This window comes from Elephantulus edwardii, unplaced genomic scaffold (genome assembly GCF_000299155.1).
Source record: "Elephantulus edwardii isolate Elephantulus edwardi_28Jun2011 unplaced genomic scaffold, EleEdw1.0 scaffold00218, whole genome shotgun sequence".
In the NCBI taxonomy this organism is placed as follows: domain Eukaryota; kingdom Metazoa; phylum Chordata; class Mammalia; order Macroscelidea; family Macroscelididae; genus Elephantulus; species Elephantulus edwardii.
Window position 1 is genome coordinate 2,586,429 of NW_006399968.1, and position 17,077 is coordinate 2,603,505.

The following is a 17,077-nucleotide window of genomic DNA, read 5'->3' on the forward strand; positions in this document are numbered from 1 at the left end:
TGGATATAAGTCCCTTATCTGATATGTTATTACCGAATACTTTTTCCCAGTCAGTGGCTTCCCTTTTTACCCTACTGGAGTGGGGACATGTTTTTTATAATGCCATCTGCTGCTCATTTTTCCTGTTCAATTTCTTCTTCTACATTTCTGACTTGTTTTTCTTTCGCTTGTGGTTCAGTAAAAATTATATCCATACTTTCTGTCTCATGATCATTTTGAGCTTTAAGCATGTTGTAGTCATTCATTACTTCTTCCATCTCAGTATTGGTATTAAGTTTGTCTACCAACATGTTGTAGTCTGCTGATTTCAACAGCTAATGTTTCAGCCTCTTTTCATAAAATAAATATACTGAATTCTCTTGATTGTACATTTCTATTTCTTTCTGAAGTTTATTAATTTCAGGTGTCTGTTCACTTATTTTGCTTCTAAGTAGCCCAAGATAATAAGATTTGTCTAAAATTTGCCTCTGGGGACCTTTCATTGCAGTTTTCATTCCACTCAAAACTTGTTGTGTTACAGGACGGTTGCAACTTTGATTTGAGAAGACAGAATTGCTCTGGTCCTACAGGCCCGCCACGAGAACCTGGTCTTGCTGTTGCAGCAGGCATTCCAGTTGCCACTGGAATATTTCCCAACGGGGATTGGGGATCGTATTCCAGAGAAGGTCTTCCTGTCAATCCAATTCCACTCCTTGAAACAGGGCAAGGTACCAAAGGCTTGTCATTACTGGCCATTGCTTCTTCGCATCAACTACTCCAGGGGTGAGGAAGGAGGGTGATGGCACCACTAACCTCTTTCGGGGCCGCCGCCACCACGAATCCCACCAGCAGGCCGCTCATGCGCTTGCCCACTCGCGGCTCCCCGCTGGCCACGCGTGGTTTCCTCCAGCCCTCCCGACGGACCCGAGCGCCTAGATGTATGTTTTTTAAGATGCTTGAAAGCCTGTTAATATTGTGGATTAGGGCTTCTCGAGTTCTTCCAAGCTTTTCTGTTTATAGTCCTTAGTTTTATTCCTCGGCTCGTGATGCGTTTTGAGTTGCGTTTTGTGTGTGGTGTGAGATGTGGATCTTGCTTAAGTTTTCTACAGATAGTTTTCCAATTTTGTCAACACAATTTGTTAAAGAGACTTTCGTTTCCCCACTTAACTGATTTCATCTCCTTGTCAAAAATCAGTTGGCCGTAGGTGGATGGGCTGATTTCTGGGTTCTCAATTCTATTCTATTGATCTATGTGTCTGTCACTGTACCAATAGCACATTGTCTTGACCACCGTAGCAGTGTAGGATTTGAGATCAGGAAGTGAGATTTCTCCTACCTTATTTCTCTTTTTAAGGAGTGCTTTGCTTATCTGGGGTCTCTTTCCATTCTAGATGAAATTGGAAATTGCCTTTTCCATCTCATTGAAGAATGGAATTGATATTTGTATTGGGATTGCATTGAATTTGCATATTGCCTTTGATAGAATTGTCATTTTCACAATATTGAGTCTTCCTATCCATAAGCGTGGTATATTCTTCCGTTTCTCCAGGTCTCTTTTTGTTTCTTATAGTGATATTTTGTAATTTTCTTTGAATAGATCTTTTTGTGTTTCTAGTTACATTAACTCCCAAGTATTTAATCTTGTAATTAGCTATTGTACTGAGTATTGTGTTTCTTAGCTCCAGTTCTGTATTCTCTTTGTCACTGTAGAGAAATAAAATTGGTTTGTTTTTTTTTTTTATGTTGAGCTGGTATCCTGTCACTTTGCCTAATTGGTTGACTATGTCCAGTAGTTTTCTTGCTGAGTCTTTAGGGTTTTCTGAATATACTCTGAAGTTCCCTCTGACATACTTTGGACATGTTGCAAGGCAGGATCAGTCCTTGGGAGGATGGAGGGACAGCACAGGAGAGGAAGACCTTGGATGAGATAGATTGATTTCTTCACTGGATAATGGGAACAGGTGTGTCAGAGACAATAAGGTTGGCAAGAAATAGAGCAGAGTTTAGAGCAGGGATAGAGTACACAGGACCTCTATGACTCACAAGTGACTTGATGGCACATAACAATAACAACAACTATAATATCATGAGTGTATAGAGATAATTTTACCTCCTTCTTGCCAAATTTGGATACCTCTTATTTCCTTCTCTTGTCTTACTACTATCACTAAGACTTCCAATACAATATTGAGTAGGAGAGGAGATACCGGGCACCCTTGCCTAGTTCCTGTTCTAAAAGGGAATGCCTTCACTCTCTCTCCATTGAGAATGATATTGGCTTTAGGTTTTGCATATATACTTTTTACTATATTGAGAAAATTTCTATTTTAATTTTGTTGGCTGTTTTAAGCAAGAAAGGATGTTGGATTTTGTCAAATTTTTCTGCATCAGTTGATAGGATCATGTGGTACCATGTGGTACTTGTTCTTTGCTTTGTTAATATGATGAATTATGCTGATTGCTCTTATGTTGAATTGTCCTTGCATAACTGTTATGAATTCCACTGGGGTATGGTAAGTTACTATTTTAATATACTGTTGGACTCTATTGGCCAGCATTTTTGCATCTATGTTCATGAGAGATATTGGCCAATAGTTTTCTATTTTGGTGGTGTCTTTACCTGACTTTAGTATCAAGATATATATTTGCTTCATAGGATAAGTGTAGGAGATATCCATCATTTTTTTATTTTCTAAAATACTTTATATAGAATTGATAACAATTCTTCTCTGAAGGTTTGATAAAATTCACTAGTAAAGCTTTCTGGTCCGGGGTGCTTTTTATTGGTGTTGGAGGTTGTTTTATTACCTGTTCAATTTCTTCTTTTGTACTGTATCTGTTCAGGTTTTCTACTTTAATCTGTGTCAGTTTAGGAACATTGTGCGTTTCTAAGTATTTGTCCATTTGCTCTAGTTCTTCATATTTGTTAGAGTATCATTTTTCCATACTATTCCATTGTTACCATTTTTCTTTTAGTTTGTTCTGTTGTGATATTGCCCCTTTTATCTCTTATTTGGCTTCTTTATGTCTTTTCTTTCTTTTTCTTTATTAGTTTTTTAGTGGTCTTTCAATTTTATCGATGTTATTAAAGAATCAATTCCTGGTCTTATTGATGGTTTCAATTATTTTTCTGTTTTCTATTTCATTTATTTCTGCCCTATTTTTGTTTTTTTAGAATTTCATTTTTTGGAGGGTGTCAGGTTTTCTTGCTGTTCTTTTTCAACTTGTTATAGATGTTGGGGTAAAGAATCTATTATTTTTTTTCTTCCCTTTTGTTGTGTTTGCTTATAGATATTAATTGACCTCTAATAACTGCTTTATCTGTGTTCCTGGAGGGTTTTGGTAAGTTATGTTTTCATTGTCATTGTTTCAAAAAACATTTTCATGTCATTTTTTATTTCTTATATTACCCATTCATGTTCAAGTAGGGTGTTATTCAGCTTCAAAATGTATGAGGATTTTTTCTTCTTTATCCCTTTGCTATTAATTTCTAATTGTGTAGCCTTGTGGTCTGAGAAGATGCTTTGTATTATTTCTTATTTTTAATTTGTTGATGCTTGCTTTATAACCTAAAACTTGATCTTTTCTGGAGAATGTTCCATGCATCTTGAAGAAGAAGGTATACTGCATTTCTGGGAATGCATTAGCCTGTATATTTCTATGAGATTGACTTGGTTTATTATTATTTAATTCTTCAGCATCTTTGTTGAGTTTCTTTCTGGTAGTTCTATCTTTTCTTGAGAGGGGTATACTGAAGTCTCCTACTACTATTGTGGTGGCATCTATTTCTCCTTTCAGTTTTGTTAACATTTGCTTTGCATATTTTTCAGCTCTATCATTTGGTGCACAGATATTTGTTATTGTTATGTCCTCTTGTTCTATTGACCCTTTAAGCATTATATAGTGATCTTCCTTTTCCTTTGTGATGGTTGTTACACTGAAATTTATTTTATCAGAGATTATTATCACTACTCCTGTTTTTTTCTTGCTGCCATTTGTTTGGTATATTTTTTCCATCCTTTTATTTTTAGTCTTCCTTTTTCTTCACTTTTCAGGTGTTTCTCTTGTACATAGCATATTGATAGGTTTTGCTTTCTTTATCCAATCTGCCACTCTTCTTCTCTTCACTGGTTCACATTCAGTGTAATTACTGAGAGGCAAAGTTTTCTCGCTGTCATTTTTTTTTAAGAGGGGTGTGTGTGTGTGTGTGTGTGTGTTGGTAGTGGTGGTGTTGTTGCTGGTTAGTCTGGTCTATTCCACTTTCTGTGGCATCTCTGGAAGATTTTCAGTATTCCTACAATGCTGGTCTTGTTTTTTACAAACTCCCTCAGGTTCTGCTTTTCTGAGAATATCTTGCTCTCTCCATCACATATAATGGACAATTTTACTGGGTACAGGATTCTTGGTTGACAGTTGTATTCTTTGAGCATTTGATATATGTCATTCCACTGTAGTCTTGCTTACATGGTTTCTGTGGAGAAATTGTCAGTTAATTTTATTTGCTCTCCCTTATAGGTTACTCTTTGTTTCTCCCTCACTGCTTTCAGAATTCTCTCCTTATCTTTGGTTCTGGCAAATTTGACTATGATATGATTTGGTGTTTTTCCTTTGGGCCTGTTCTATATGAAGTTTACTCAGCTTCTTGTATATATATCCTCTCATTCTTCATTATGCCTGGAAAATTGTCTTCTGGTAATTCTTACACAACTTTCTTCATGCCTTTATTTGCTTCTTCCTGTTTGGGGATTCCAATTATGTACATGTTATTACTCTTGACAGTGTTCCACATTATTCTTAGGCTTTCTTTATTGTCCTTCCTTTTCGATTCTGCTTTTTGTTATAACAGGTCATTGCTGAGAATTCTACTTTGCTGGTCTGTGTTCCATCTCTTCAATTCTGCTCATGTGTCCCTCTAACATGTTGATAGCATTGGTCTAGATTGCAATTTCTTGTTTTTCCAAAACCTCTAAAACCTCATTTGTTTTATCTGCATTGTCTTGGATGGGCGGGTTCCCCTTTTTTATTATTAATTTTAATGAAGGTTTACAGAGACTTTGGATTTCCATTCATTCATTGTTGCAATTTACTCTCTGTCCACCCCTCCCCCCAGTTCACGCTTCTCTTCAAAAAGCAAAAGAAAAATTCTTTCATTGTTATACAACCTGTCCTTCCCCCCCCCGCCCCCTGCGTCCACTGCACTATGCAGCCTTCGATATGGACTCCTGTCATGACAATAACACTCAGTCATATCTCCCTTTTAAATACAGTTCTTTCCCTCAGTTTCAACGCAATATATATAATTTATCCCATCTTTCTCAGTATCCCCCAACCCCATGTCAGTCCCATTTACAGCAATGGCACTATGCAGTATTTGTCCTTTTGTGACTGAGATATTTCACTTAGCATGATGTCCTCCAAGGTCACCCATTTTGTATAATATTGCACGAGTTCCTTGTTTTTCAATGCAGCGTGGTATTCCATTGTGTGAATGAATATATCAGAGCTTCTCTATCCATTCGTTTGTTGATGGGCACTTAGGTTGTTTCCAACTCTTTACTATTGTGAACAAAGCCACAGTAAACATGAGTGTGCATATATCTGCTTTAGTGACAGTTATGATTTCTTTAGGGTATATTCTCAGTAGTGGAAATGCTGGGTCAAATGCTATTTCTACTTGCAACTTTTTGAGAAAGCGCCATACAACCTGCCATGGTGTTTATACCATTTCACAGTATTTTTAAAATTCCTCTTGGCTTTTGCTTGCACAATCCTGTAATTCTTTAAGCTTGTCTTTCAACCATTGAAAATATTTAATCACTGTTCTTTTGAATTCTGTGTCAGAAAGTTTTCCATCAGAATGTCTGACTTCAGGAAATTGAGTCTGTCTTTTGATCACTTTTTTTGGGGGGTAACATTTTGTTTTGGGTTTGTGTAGGGTGTAAGGTAGTCTGCTCTTTCCATGTCTTTGCTATGGTAGAGTTTTTCATGCATGGGGCCTTAATAGGTCCTTGGTCTGATAACTTCCTAGTCTAGGGAGCTCTGGTGTCCTAGTGGCTCCAGAAAGCTTATGTTGTTATTGTTGGGTATGTTGAGTCAGAACCAACTCATAGCTGATCTTGCAGTGGATTTTCAGAGGTGGCAATGGGAAGAGACTGAGCAGCTGGTGTTTTTGAACTGTATTCCTTTGGAGTGTCAATGTAGCTCCTTACCACTAGGATACCAAAGCTCCCTAGACTAGGAGAATTAAAATCTGTTCTACATTTCCTCCATTTTTTACCAGGATTCTTCTATAAAATCTTTGACCAAAATGTTCAGTAGTGGTAACTAGTACTTTTGGTCTCATGGCAAATAATACAGTTGTTCATGGCAGTAATTAACCACTCATTCTACATCCTCCCCCTATTTCTGAATCTTCTCTTCCTCTATTACTCTAGGAGAGTATAGGACAATTGCCATACCTTGGTTGGTCACTCATATGTTTTTAAGACTTTCTTTGAACTTGTTACCATCACCATATTTTTTTGTTTTTAGTCTTCCCTTAACAGAAGATAGGTTCCCTAAGTGGGATGAATGGTTAAGGATTCTACTAGCCAAAAAAGCTTGGTCACTTGAAACCACTCTGAGGTGCTTCAGAAGATAGGACTGGTGATGTGCTTCTGACAAAAAACAGGCTTGCAAACCCTACAGAGCAGGTTATACTGCACACAGGGTCACCATGAGTGAGAAATTACTTAATGGCAACCAATAACAGCCAGGATGTATTTATAGATCTTGTTCACCACTATTTCTTTAGAATCTAAAACAGTAAAGCACATCAAAGATACTTAATACATTTTGGCTTAAAGAATCTATTGCTGTTCTATTCTTATTTCAAGAACTGAATTCATGAACAATTTTAAATTAATATGACTAAAACCCAACTCTCTATTGCGTGCATCTTGTGAAAACTGTGCCTCCCTAAGCCTCACCCTTACATTAAAAGGCTCCATCATTCTTTGTTGCTCAAAACCCTAAAATTCACCTTTGATTAATCTCTTTATTTCACCTACCACACTCAATCCATCAAAGTTTATTTTCGCTCTATTGTTGCAGACTGAGGGTAAAGTATTTTTATAATTATTAATAATGAAACAGCCAGCCAGGAATAAGAGCAAAGAGCATGAAAAATAGAGGGCCAGCAGTTCTCAACTGAAGACGCCCATTGCAGCTTCCCTGTATCTTATTGAAAATTATCAGGAAGTAAATCACAAAGAGAATTCAATGCAAATGAAGCCAAGCTCTTTCGATTGAAAACCTTCTGCTTGACTCAGGAGGAAGGGGTCAGCAAATGCAAGAATCTGGTAAATCCTTAAAGATTGCCTTAGGGCCTCAGGGTGAACTCTAGCTTGTACCTCACCTCCCCCACATCCTGATAGCATTCAGTTTATTACAAATACTTATTATTGGCTTCCCATACTCTATCTCCAAAATATATCCTTAATACATTATCTCTTTATAGCAACATTGCTACTATCTAGTTCAAACATCATTTCTCCCCTGAATTGTTAGTTTGCTGACTTATCTAATCACATTTTTGTACATTTCCAATTAATACTCCTCATTAATAACAATGACCTTTTCAAGTTAACATATTACTTTCTGTTGAAAAGAGTACAGAACATTCCTTGGAATAAAATCTAATCTCCTACCTATGACTAACTTGGGAGCTCTGGTGATGAAGTCTATAGAGAGGTGCTAATCCAAGGACCAAGGCTTTTTGGTGGTTCAAATCCACCAACAGTTCCATGGAAGAAAGGTGGGTGATCTTCTCTTATATGACTTACAGTATCAATAACCGAATGGAGGGTCAGATACGAGTCTGTTCTGACCCAACAATTAGTTAGCTAATAATATCATTCTTGAGAAGACCCTATATGCTCTAGCCTCTGTCTCTCTCTGTGCCTCTCACTATCACCTAGTCACTGGGCATTCTTTCAGAAGCACCAAGTTCATTCTGGCCTTAGACCTTTGCATTTGCAAAGTTTCTCCAGTCTGGGCTTCTCTTTCTTGGACCCTTCAATTAACCAGTTCCTTCCTGACATTTAAGTCTCAGCTAAACCTCATCACTTCATTGCAATCCTGCTAGATCAGCCAGTCTCAATTAGCCTTCCCACAGCATCCTGCCAGTCTGTGGCATCACCATCTGAAATCATCTTATCTCGTTTGTGTAATCATTTACTGTTTGTTTTGCTCTACTGTGAGTTCTATAAAGGGCATTTTCTCTCTGCTACTCTGGACCTACTGGCTAGAGTAGTGCCATCTAGGGAGCTCTGGTGGACTAGTGGCAAGAAGCTGGGCGACAATCCTGAAGGTACACAGTTTGAATCCATTAGCTGCTCTGCAGGAGAAGGATGAGCAATCTCCTCCCGTGTGATTAACTGCCTTTTAAAACCCAGCGAAGCAGCAGCTAGGGTTAGCTCTGACTTGAGGGCACACAACAACAACAACAAAAACAGTGATATACAGATGTCCACTAAACAAATCTTGTTCAAATAAAGGATAATGTACTTTTTAATTATAAAAAGATGAAGATGATGTATTATAAAAAGGTTACAAGTATCTTAAGCATGAAACTGGCTAAATAATTTCTACCCATAAGAAAGTGTTTCATGTGTCAATACTAGTAACTTTGATGTAAAAATTTTCAAAGTTTTTGAGTCATTGAGATTATTCCTGAGGCACTGTTATAAAATTTTTTAACACTAAATCTACAGACACAAAAATGTTAATTGTATAATTTATAACATAAAAAAATAGAAAAAATCAAAATGTCCAACAATTGGAAACTAAATAGTCATAAAAATAATTTAGGATTAAGAAAAACAAAGCTGATTTATATAAGGTAGGTGAAAGATATTAAAAATGTCCAACTTTTCCTAATTTCTTTTTAAAATTTTTTTTAATTTTTTTAAATGGTAATGAATATTTACAGAGATTTTGGATTTCCATTCATTCATTGTTGCACTTTTCTCTCTGCCCACCCCTCCTTCACCCCAGTTCACTCCTCTCCTTGAAAAGCAAAAGAAAACTTCCTTCATTGGTATACAACTCCCCACCACACACAACCTTCATTGTGGACTCTTGTCATAACCACAATACCCAATCATATATCACTTTTAAACTGTTCTCTCCCTCATCTGTTTCAATGCAATATACATAATTTATCCAATTTTTCTCAATCTCTTCCCAACCCTGACGTCAGTCCCCTTCTACAACAGTGGCACTATGCAGTATTTATCCTTTTGTGACTGAGATATTTCACTCAGCATAATGTCCTCCAGGGTCACCCATTTTGAATAATATTCCTTGTTTTTCAATGCAGTGTGGTATTCCATTGTGTGAATATACCAGAGCTTCTCTATCCATTCGTTTGTTGATGGGCACTTAGGTTGTTTCCAACTCTTTGCTATTGTGAGCAAAGCTGCAATAAACATGGGTATGCATATATCTGCCTCGGTAGCAGTTATGGTTTCTTTAGGGTATATTCCCAGTGCAGGAATTACTGGGTCAAATAGTAGTTCTATCAATTTTTCCTAATTTCTGTAACACTCTGTTCTCTCTGGCTTTTACTATTCCTCTTCTCCTCAGTACTGTCCCTTCTGTTTTTTAATTTGGATTCCAGAGTTTACACATCATCTCAGATAATTCATAAACCTGAGGAAAAAGGTCTGTGCAGTAGTAGAGCTGACAAATGTCAATTCTATGGCTCCAGCTTCACTCTGGAGAACTCTCCCAAACCACGTAGGCAGAGAGGCTGTTGGATGACAGGTGGCAGCTTGGCTCATGAGGTGGCTAAATCAAGTCAGACAACAGGCTGCTGGCTCAAGTCCCAGAGGCCACATCATGAAACCAAACCAGATGCAGGATCCTGAGCAAAATGGAGTGACTGTTGGCAGAGCATTCCTATATACTGTCTAAGTATAGCAACTTAGGACATACCTTATAATAAGGTAGTGGCTTAAGATACAATTCACCATAATCCTGCCTCACTAGCACAGCAGAGAACTTCACCAATAGTAGGCCCACCAGCAAAGACATGAAGATTGGGATCTACAATGCATCACAAAACTACACAGAGTAATTCACTGCACCTAAATAGGTAAATCACAGACATTTAACATTATAAGTATCAATCTTATTTATGATCAGGAAAAGCATTTCCAATATAGTATTTTTTGTTTTAAAAAGCAGAATTATTTTTTTATTAATTTTAATTAACATTTACAGAGATTTTGGATTTCCATTCATTCATTGTTGCACTTTTTCCCCCCCAAAAGCAGAAGTTTTTACAAAATCTTGTATATTTGAAGTTAAATCTCTGAAGGAATTGTTGGTTTTGTTAGATGCCATCAAGTAGAATGACTCCTAGTGACCTTAGGAACAGTGAATCTAAACCCCAACCTATCCTGTGACATCCTACTAACACTGTCTGACACAATAGAGCCCATTGTGGCAGTAATTGTGTCAATCTGTCTGAGTTAGTCTTCCTCTTCTTTGCCAACCCTTTACCCTTCCAAGCTTCATGTTCCTCTCCAATAAATAGTCCCTTCTAGCAACAGGCCTGAAGTGTATGAGGCAAATCATCATCATCTTTGCCTCCAAAGAGCATTCCGCCTGCATACTCTCCAAGATAAATGGATTTGTTTTCTTGGCCATTAATGGGATATTCAGTGTTCTTCTCCAATAGCAAAACTCAAAGATGTCAATTCTTCTTCTGTCTTCATTGCCCAGCTCTCAGATGCATAAGAAGTGATCAGAAAAACCATGCCCTGAATCAGATGTACCTTAGTCCTCAAACTGACATCATTATTCCTCAATAATTTGGAGAGGGCCCCTAACTGCAGACTTTCCCAATCAATCAATATGTCTCCTGAGTTCTTCACTGCTGGTACTAAGGGTGTTAATTGTGGATCCAAGTAAGATGAAGTTGTTGACAGTTTCAATCTTTTCTCCATCCACCATGATGTTGCCTATCAATCCAATTGTAAGAATCTTTGTTTTCTTGACATTTAAATGCAATCCATACTGAACGCTTCACTCCTTGATCTTCTGCAGCAAGAGCTTCAAGTCCTCCTCACTTTCAGCAAGAAGGGTTGTGTCACCTGCATAAGACAGGCTATTGATGAGTCTCCCTCTGATCCTAATGCCACACTCCTCTTCATAGAGTCCAGCTTCTCAAATAATTTGTTCAGCATAAGATTGACCAGGTATGCAAAGCCATTTGGTGTGTGGATCATAACAAGTTGTGGCTGACATTGAAAAGAATGGGAATCTCAGACCACTTGATTGTGCTCATGAGGAACCAATACCTGGGCCAGGAGGCTGTTGCATGAACAGAGGTGCGGAGTTCTGCACGGTGTGGAATTGGGAAGGGATTGACCAGGTTTGTATTCTCTCTCCATACTTAGTCTGTATGCTGAGCAAATTATATGAGAAGCTTTACTTTAAAAAACAAAAGATTGAACAGGTATGGAGAGGGACTACAACCCATGACACACTCCCTTCTTAATTTTAAACCATGCAGTGTTCCCCTGCTCTGTTTGCACTATAGCCTCCTGGTCCAGGTATAGGTTTCTCATGAGTAGAAATAAGTGCTCTAGGACTCACATTCTTCTCAGTATCAGCCACAACTTGTTATGATCCACACAATCAAAAGCCTTTGCATAGTCAATAAAGCACAAATAGGCATTCTACTGGTATTCTCTGCTTTCAGCTAGGATCCATCTGACATTATGCACATTTTAAATAAGACTTTATAATCATTACTTTAAGACCATTAATGACATTACTATGACTTTGGAAAAGTTCATGCCATTTTCAATATACCAATTGATTTACTCCAATGAGATCCATTTCTCATTCTTTTCTATTCTTCTTTGTAAGCCTTTTATTTTTAAAAAAATGCCACTGATTTATTTCACTCAGCAGAATGTTTTCAATGTTGACCTACTTTGCGGCATGCTTTAAGACTGTATTTATCTTTAGAGCTGAGTAGTATCATGTTTGTAGATCATGTTTTTCTTATCCACTTATCTGTTGATGAGTATTTCATTTGTGTTTACCTTTTTTTTATTGGTTTGCTTTAAAAGTTCATATACATTGTATTTCACACTAGTTTTTATTCCCTTTTAACCCATATTTCTTTGACCTCGCTAAGAAGCAATTTATTCATATAAGAAACAGAAAATATATTTGGAGCCTGCCTTGAGTATTTAAAATGTCCAACTCTTCCTAATTTCTGTATCACTCTATTCTCTCTGGAATCCACTATTCCTCTTCTCCTCAGTACAGTCCCTTCTGTTCCTTGAGTTACAGAAAAAGAGTACATCAACATGTTATTTATGATCTCTGGGGGTAGGAAGAAGGTAGCTATTTTTTAAGTGACATAAAATGATTGTGATGATAGATCGGAGGGTAATAACTGAAGGAGGAAGTAGATAGGAACACAGAATAAAGTTTCCTGTGGTCAAAGGGGAAAGGAATTCTTTGGGTTTTGGGGTTTTTTATTTTGTTACTTTCTCACTGTGGTGTTTATTGTTAGGTACCATTGAGTCAGCTATGATTTATAGCAAGTTTATAAACAACAGATAGCAAGCTTGCTCTGTCCTGTACCATCCCCACCAGCTCTAATAGACTCAAGCCCTTTGTTACAATCACTGTGTTAATCCACCTTGGTGAGGATCTTTCTCTTCTTTCTCTAACCCTCCATCTTACCTCGTCTGATGTCTTTTTCCAAGGATTAGCTCCTCCTAACAACATCCCAAAGCATCCCAGCCACCAATTATTATTAATGCTTCTTAATTGCATGTTTGATCAATTTCAGACTTCAAAAGTTGATTTATTGTTGTTGTTGTTGTTGTTGTTGTTGACCCTATCAACAGATCTGAACTCTGTTCTATCCTGTGTCATCCACATTATCACTTGAACTCATGGCTGCAGTCACTGTGTCAATCCATCTTGTTCAGGATCTGCCTCTATTTCACTGACCCTCAACCTTTTCAAGTATCATGTTCCTTTCCAAGGAATTGTCATTCTTAGTAATATGCCCAAAATATGTAAGATGAAGATTCACTAGCCTTACCTCCAAGGAGCACTCTGGTTTCACTTTCTCCAAGATAAGTCTGTTTGTTCTTTTGGCAGTCCATGGGACTTTTAGCACTCTTCTCCAACACCACACCTCAAAGGCATCAATTCTTTTCCTGTCTTCCTTCCTCACTGTCCAATTCTCAGATGCATATCAGGTGATTTGAAAGACTATGGCTTGAACTGGGTGAATCTTAGTCTTTAGGCTGACATCATTACTCTTCAGGATTTTGGAGAGGTCCCTGACTGCAGACTTTCCCAATGCAATACAGCTCCAGATTTTCTAACTGCTAGTTGTTGTTTTTGTTGCTGATTGCCTTTGAGTCGAGCAAGACTCGTAGCAACCCTGTGAACAAAAGGCCTGACGTCCCTCTACAACTATCGACATTTATCAAAGTTCATAGAGTTTCTGGAGGCATGTTGTTTAGGAAGTGAATGCCACTCCTGCTTCCAAGCTGGTAGTACCAATGAGTTTTTGTGACTCTATGTACAGCAGCTCAGTTGCCTGCCCTGTCCTGAGCCAGTCTCACTGATTCCAACACACCAACACCTATTGCCTCAGTTACTGTATCAATCCATTTCATCCGGGGGGTTTCCTCTCCTGCTCTGTTCCTCCATCCTTCTCAGCATTATGTCCTTCTCCAAGGACTGGTCTCTCCTGGCCATCAAGTTTCAGCACTGGGAAATCCTTGATAAAAGACCAAAGATGGATCTAAGGTGCACCTAATCCACGCCATGGTTTTCACAACTACTTGCTATACCTCAGAGATCTGGATAATGCGTAAGGATGACAGAAGAAGAATCAATGCCTTCAAATTGTGGTGATGGAGAAGAGTCTTTAACATACCATGGACTGCCAAGAAAGCAAATAGGTTTATCTGGGAGAGGTTGAAACCAAGCTTCTCCTTGGAGGCTAGGATTTTGAAGCTTGTCACACATACTCTGGGCACGTGTTGGTGTGCCGTAATCAGTGAGACTGGCTCAGGACAGGGCAGGCAACAGAGCTGCTGTACATAGGGTCACTGTGGGTCGCAGATGACTAGATGGCACATAACAGCAACAACAAATAGTACCAAGGGTGATGATTGTGGATGCAAGTAAGATTAAATCATCGACAATTTCAATCTTCTCTTCATCTATCACAATTTTTCCTATTGGCCCAGTGGCTAAGACTTTTATTTTCCTGATGAGGGGATGTAATCAATATTGGAGACTTCAGAGCTTGATCCTCTGAAGCAAATGTTTCAATCTCTCCTCACTTTCAGGTAGCAAAGTTGTTTCATCTGCATAAAGAAGGTTGTTGATAAGTCTTTCTCCAAGTCTTCCTCCAACTCTTCTTCATAAATTTTAGCTTCTTTATAATTTTCTGAGCACACAAACTGAATAGGTATAGAGAAAGGATACACTTCCAATCTCATTGTCTTTGGCTTTAGTTGTTAGTGTGTATATTAGAATAATAGTTCTATTAGCAGGTCTTCTTTGTATGTGTATGAATATTGTTGTTGGGTACTGTAGAGTCAGAACTAACCTATAACTCACTCTCCAGTGGGTTTTCAGAGGCAGTAAATCTTACAGCAGTTTACTATCCATTTTCTTCCCACAAAGCAACTAGTGGTGGATTTGAACCATGTACCATGCATTTTCAGCCCTATTCCTTACAGTTAAGCCACCAGAGATGTGTGTGTGTGTGTGTGTGTGTGTGTGTGTGTGTGTGTGCATGTGTCTAGATAGATAGAATCTGATAACACATAGCATTGTACTTTAGGATAGATCTTGAAATGTTCTTTTTTATTCTTCCTCAATTTGTCATTCGCAGCATACCAGATAGTATAATTGGCTGATTTAAAGAAGCCAATACCAATCCATCTCAGCTCACTAATGTCTAAGATGTTAATCTTTTTATGTTCTATTTCATTTTTTTACAACTTCCAATTTTCCTAGATTCATACTTCATCATTTTCATGTTCTGTTCCAGTTATCGGTGAATGTTTGCAACTATTTCTCCTCATTTTTTTAGTGTCTTCCAATCCAAAATACTCTGCATTCAGTATTATACCTAACAGTGTTCCTCTGTTATTCATTGGGTTTCCATAAACTTGTAGTTTGAAAAACAGATTTCCAATCCTGCTTCCTAGTTTGTCTTAACCTGGAAGTTCTGCTGAAGCCTGTCCATCATAGGTGACCTTGCTGATATTTTAAATACACATGGCAATAGCTTCCACTACCATAGCAACACACAAATCATTCCAGTATAGCAAACTGACAAACAAATGCTGTACCTTAAGAGTAATGTATAAACAAGCAAGCCTGCATAAACACAAATGATAAAATAAGCAGCAAAATGCACATCATCACCCCAGTACAGCAAAGTGACAGATAACTGCTGTACTCATAAGTGGTTGTTGTTTTTATATGCCATTGAGTTTGAACCAATTCATAGCTGACCCTCCAGTGGATTTTCATGAGAGGAGATTTCTCATCTTTCTCCTACAGAGCAGTTGGTAGATTGAAACCACGTGCCATTAGTTTGGCAGTCCAGCTCCATACCACTAGATAATTAGAGCCCCTTGAACTCATAAAAGCAAACCATGAAACACAAATATATTTTTTAAAACCAAGCATGCGGATATATAAAATAAACATGCATGCTATACTAAATAAATATATTTTGCTTGTCTCAGTCATGACAAGATGTGAGCCAGGTCATCAGTAGCATCTCTCCTAGTATGTTGAAGGTATATTAAAAGAAGCAGATTGCAGATCAGTGTAGCACAGTCCACAGGCTACAGGAGGCACCCTCTGAGAGCTCCAGATACATGCCACCTTGGACGTGGCCAGAGGTAGATACGGGCCTTCAGTGGTGGATTGTGAACACTGCACTCTGTCTACTCAGGGCAAGAAAGAATAGGCTGAGTAGTCCAGATCCTGTTAAACATCCACTACCACCGCCAATAGCCTCAGTTTCCACTTTACGAGGCTAAATGGTTTAACAAACAAAAAACAACAAGCATACCACCCATGAAGAAAGCAAAAGGTCATTACAAAGACAAAGAAAAAGACCAAAATGGATGTCAGAAGAGACTCTAGCTTTTTAAAAATTTTCCACCTGGAATCATGGAGGCCGTCATGGAAAGAAAAGGAAGTTTCCTGCAGTCCTAGAAACCCTTATGAAAAAGCAAAGGAATTTTGCAGAATTAAGTGTCAAACACCTGAGAAAGAAGTTTGCTCAAAAGATTATTCAAAAGGCAAGGAGAAAGCTTATCTATGAAAACACTATCACAAAGACTACAGGTAGATGTACAGAATTGAGATTCGAATGACTCAGATGGCAAGAAAAGCTGGCAACTTCTACATCCCTGCAGAATCCAAACTGGCTTTCATCGCCAGGATTAGAAGGATCAATGGTGTGAGCCCAAAGATTTGTAAGGTGTTACAGCTCCTTTGCCTTCACCAGATCTTCAATGGCATATTTGTTAAACTCAACAAAGCTTCAGTTAGCATGCTGTGGATCATGAAACCATATATCACATGGGGGTACCCAAACCCGAAGTCTATCAGTAAACTGATCTGTGAGCATGGTTGTGGAAAAATGGATAAGAAGCAAATTGCTCTGTCAGACAACACTCTGATTTCAAGATCTCTTGGTAAACATGGCACTATGTGCATAGAGGATCTGATTCATAAGATCTATACTGTTGGCTAATGCTTCAAAGAAGCAAACAACCTGTGGCCCTTCAAGTGATCTTCTCCATGAGGTGAAAGGAAGAAAAAGATCACTCATTTTGTACAAGGTGGAGATGCTGGCAACTGGGAAGACCATATTTAAAGACTTACTAGAACAATGAACTAAGGTGTCAACCATGATTATTTTTGTAATAAAATTATTAACTGAAAATTATTTTTCAGTTAATAAAACAGTAACTGGTTTTTTTAAAAAAGGTAGCAAATAAAAATTTCACTAGAACATATTGTTGTT

General features: G+C 38.0%; 2 pseudogenes; one reads left to right on the top strand and one right to left on the bottom strand.

Annotated features, from left to right (window-relative positions):
• LOC102858570 overlaps positions 1 to 735 on the bottom strand; it is a 3,232-nt pseudogene extending 2,497 nt beyond the window's left edge.
• A 43-nt stretch (positions 736 to 778) lies between these two features.
• LOC102858976 lies at positions 779 to 16,951 on the top strand (annotated as a pseudogene).
• Positions 16,952 to 17,077: the final 126 nt, after the last annotated feature.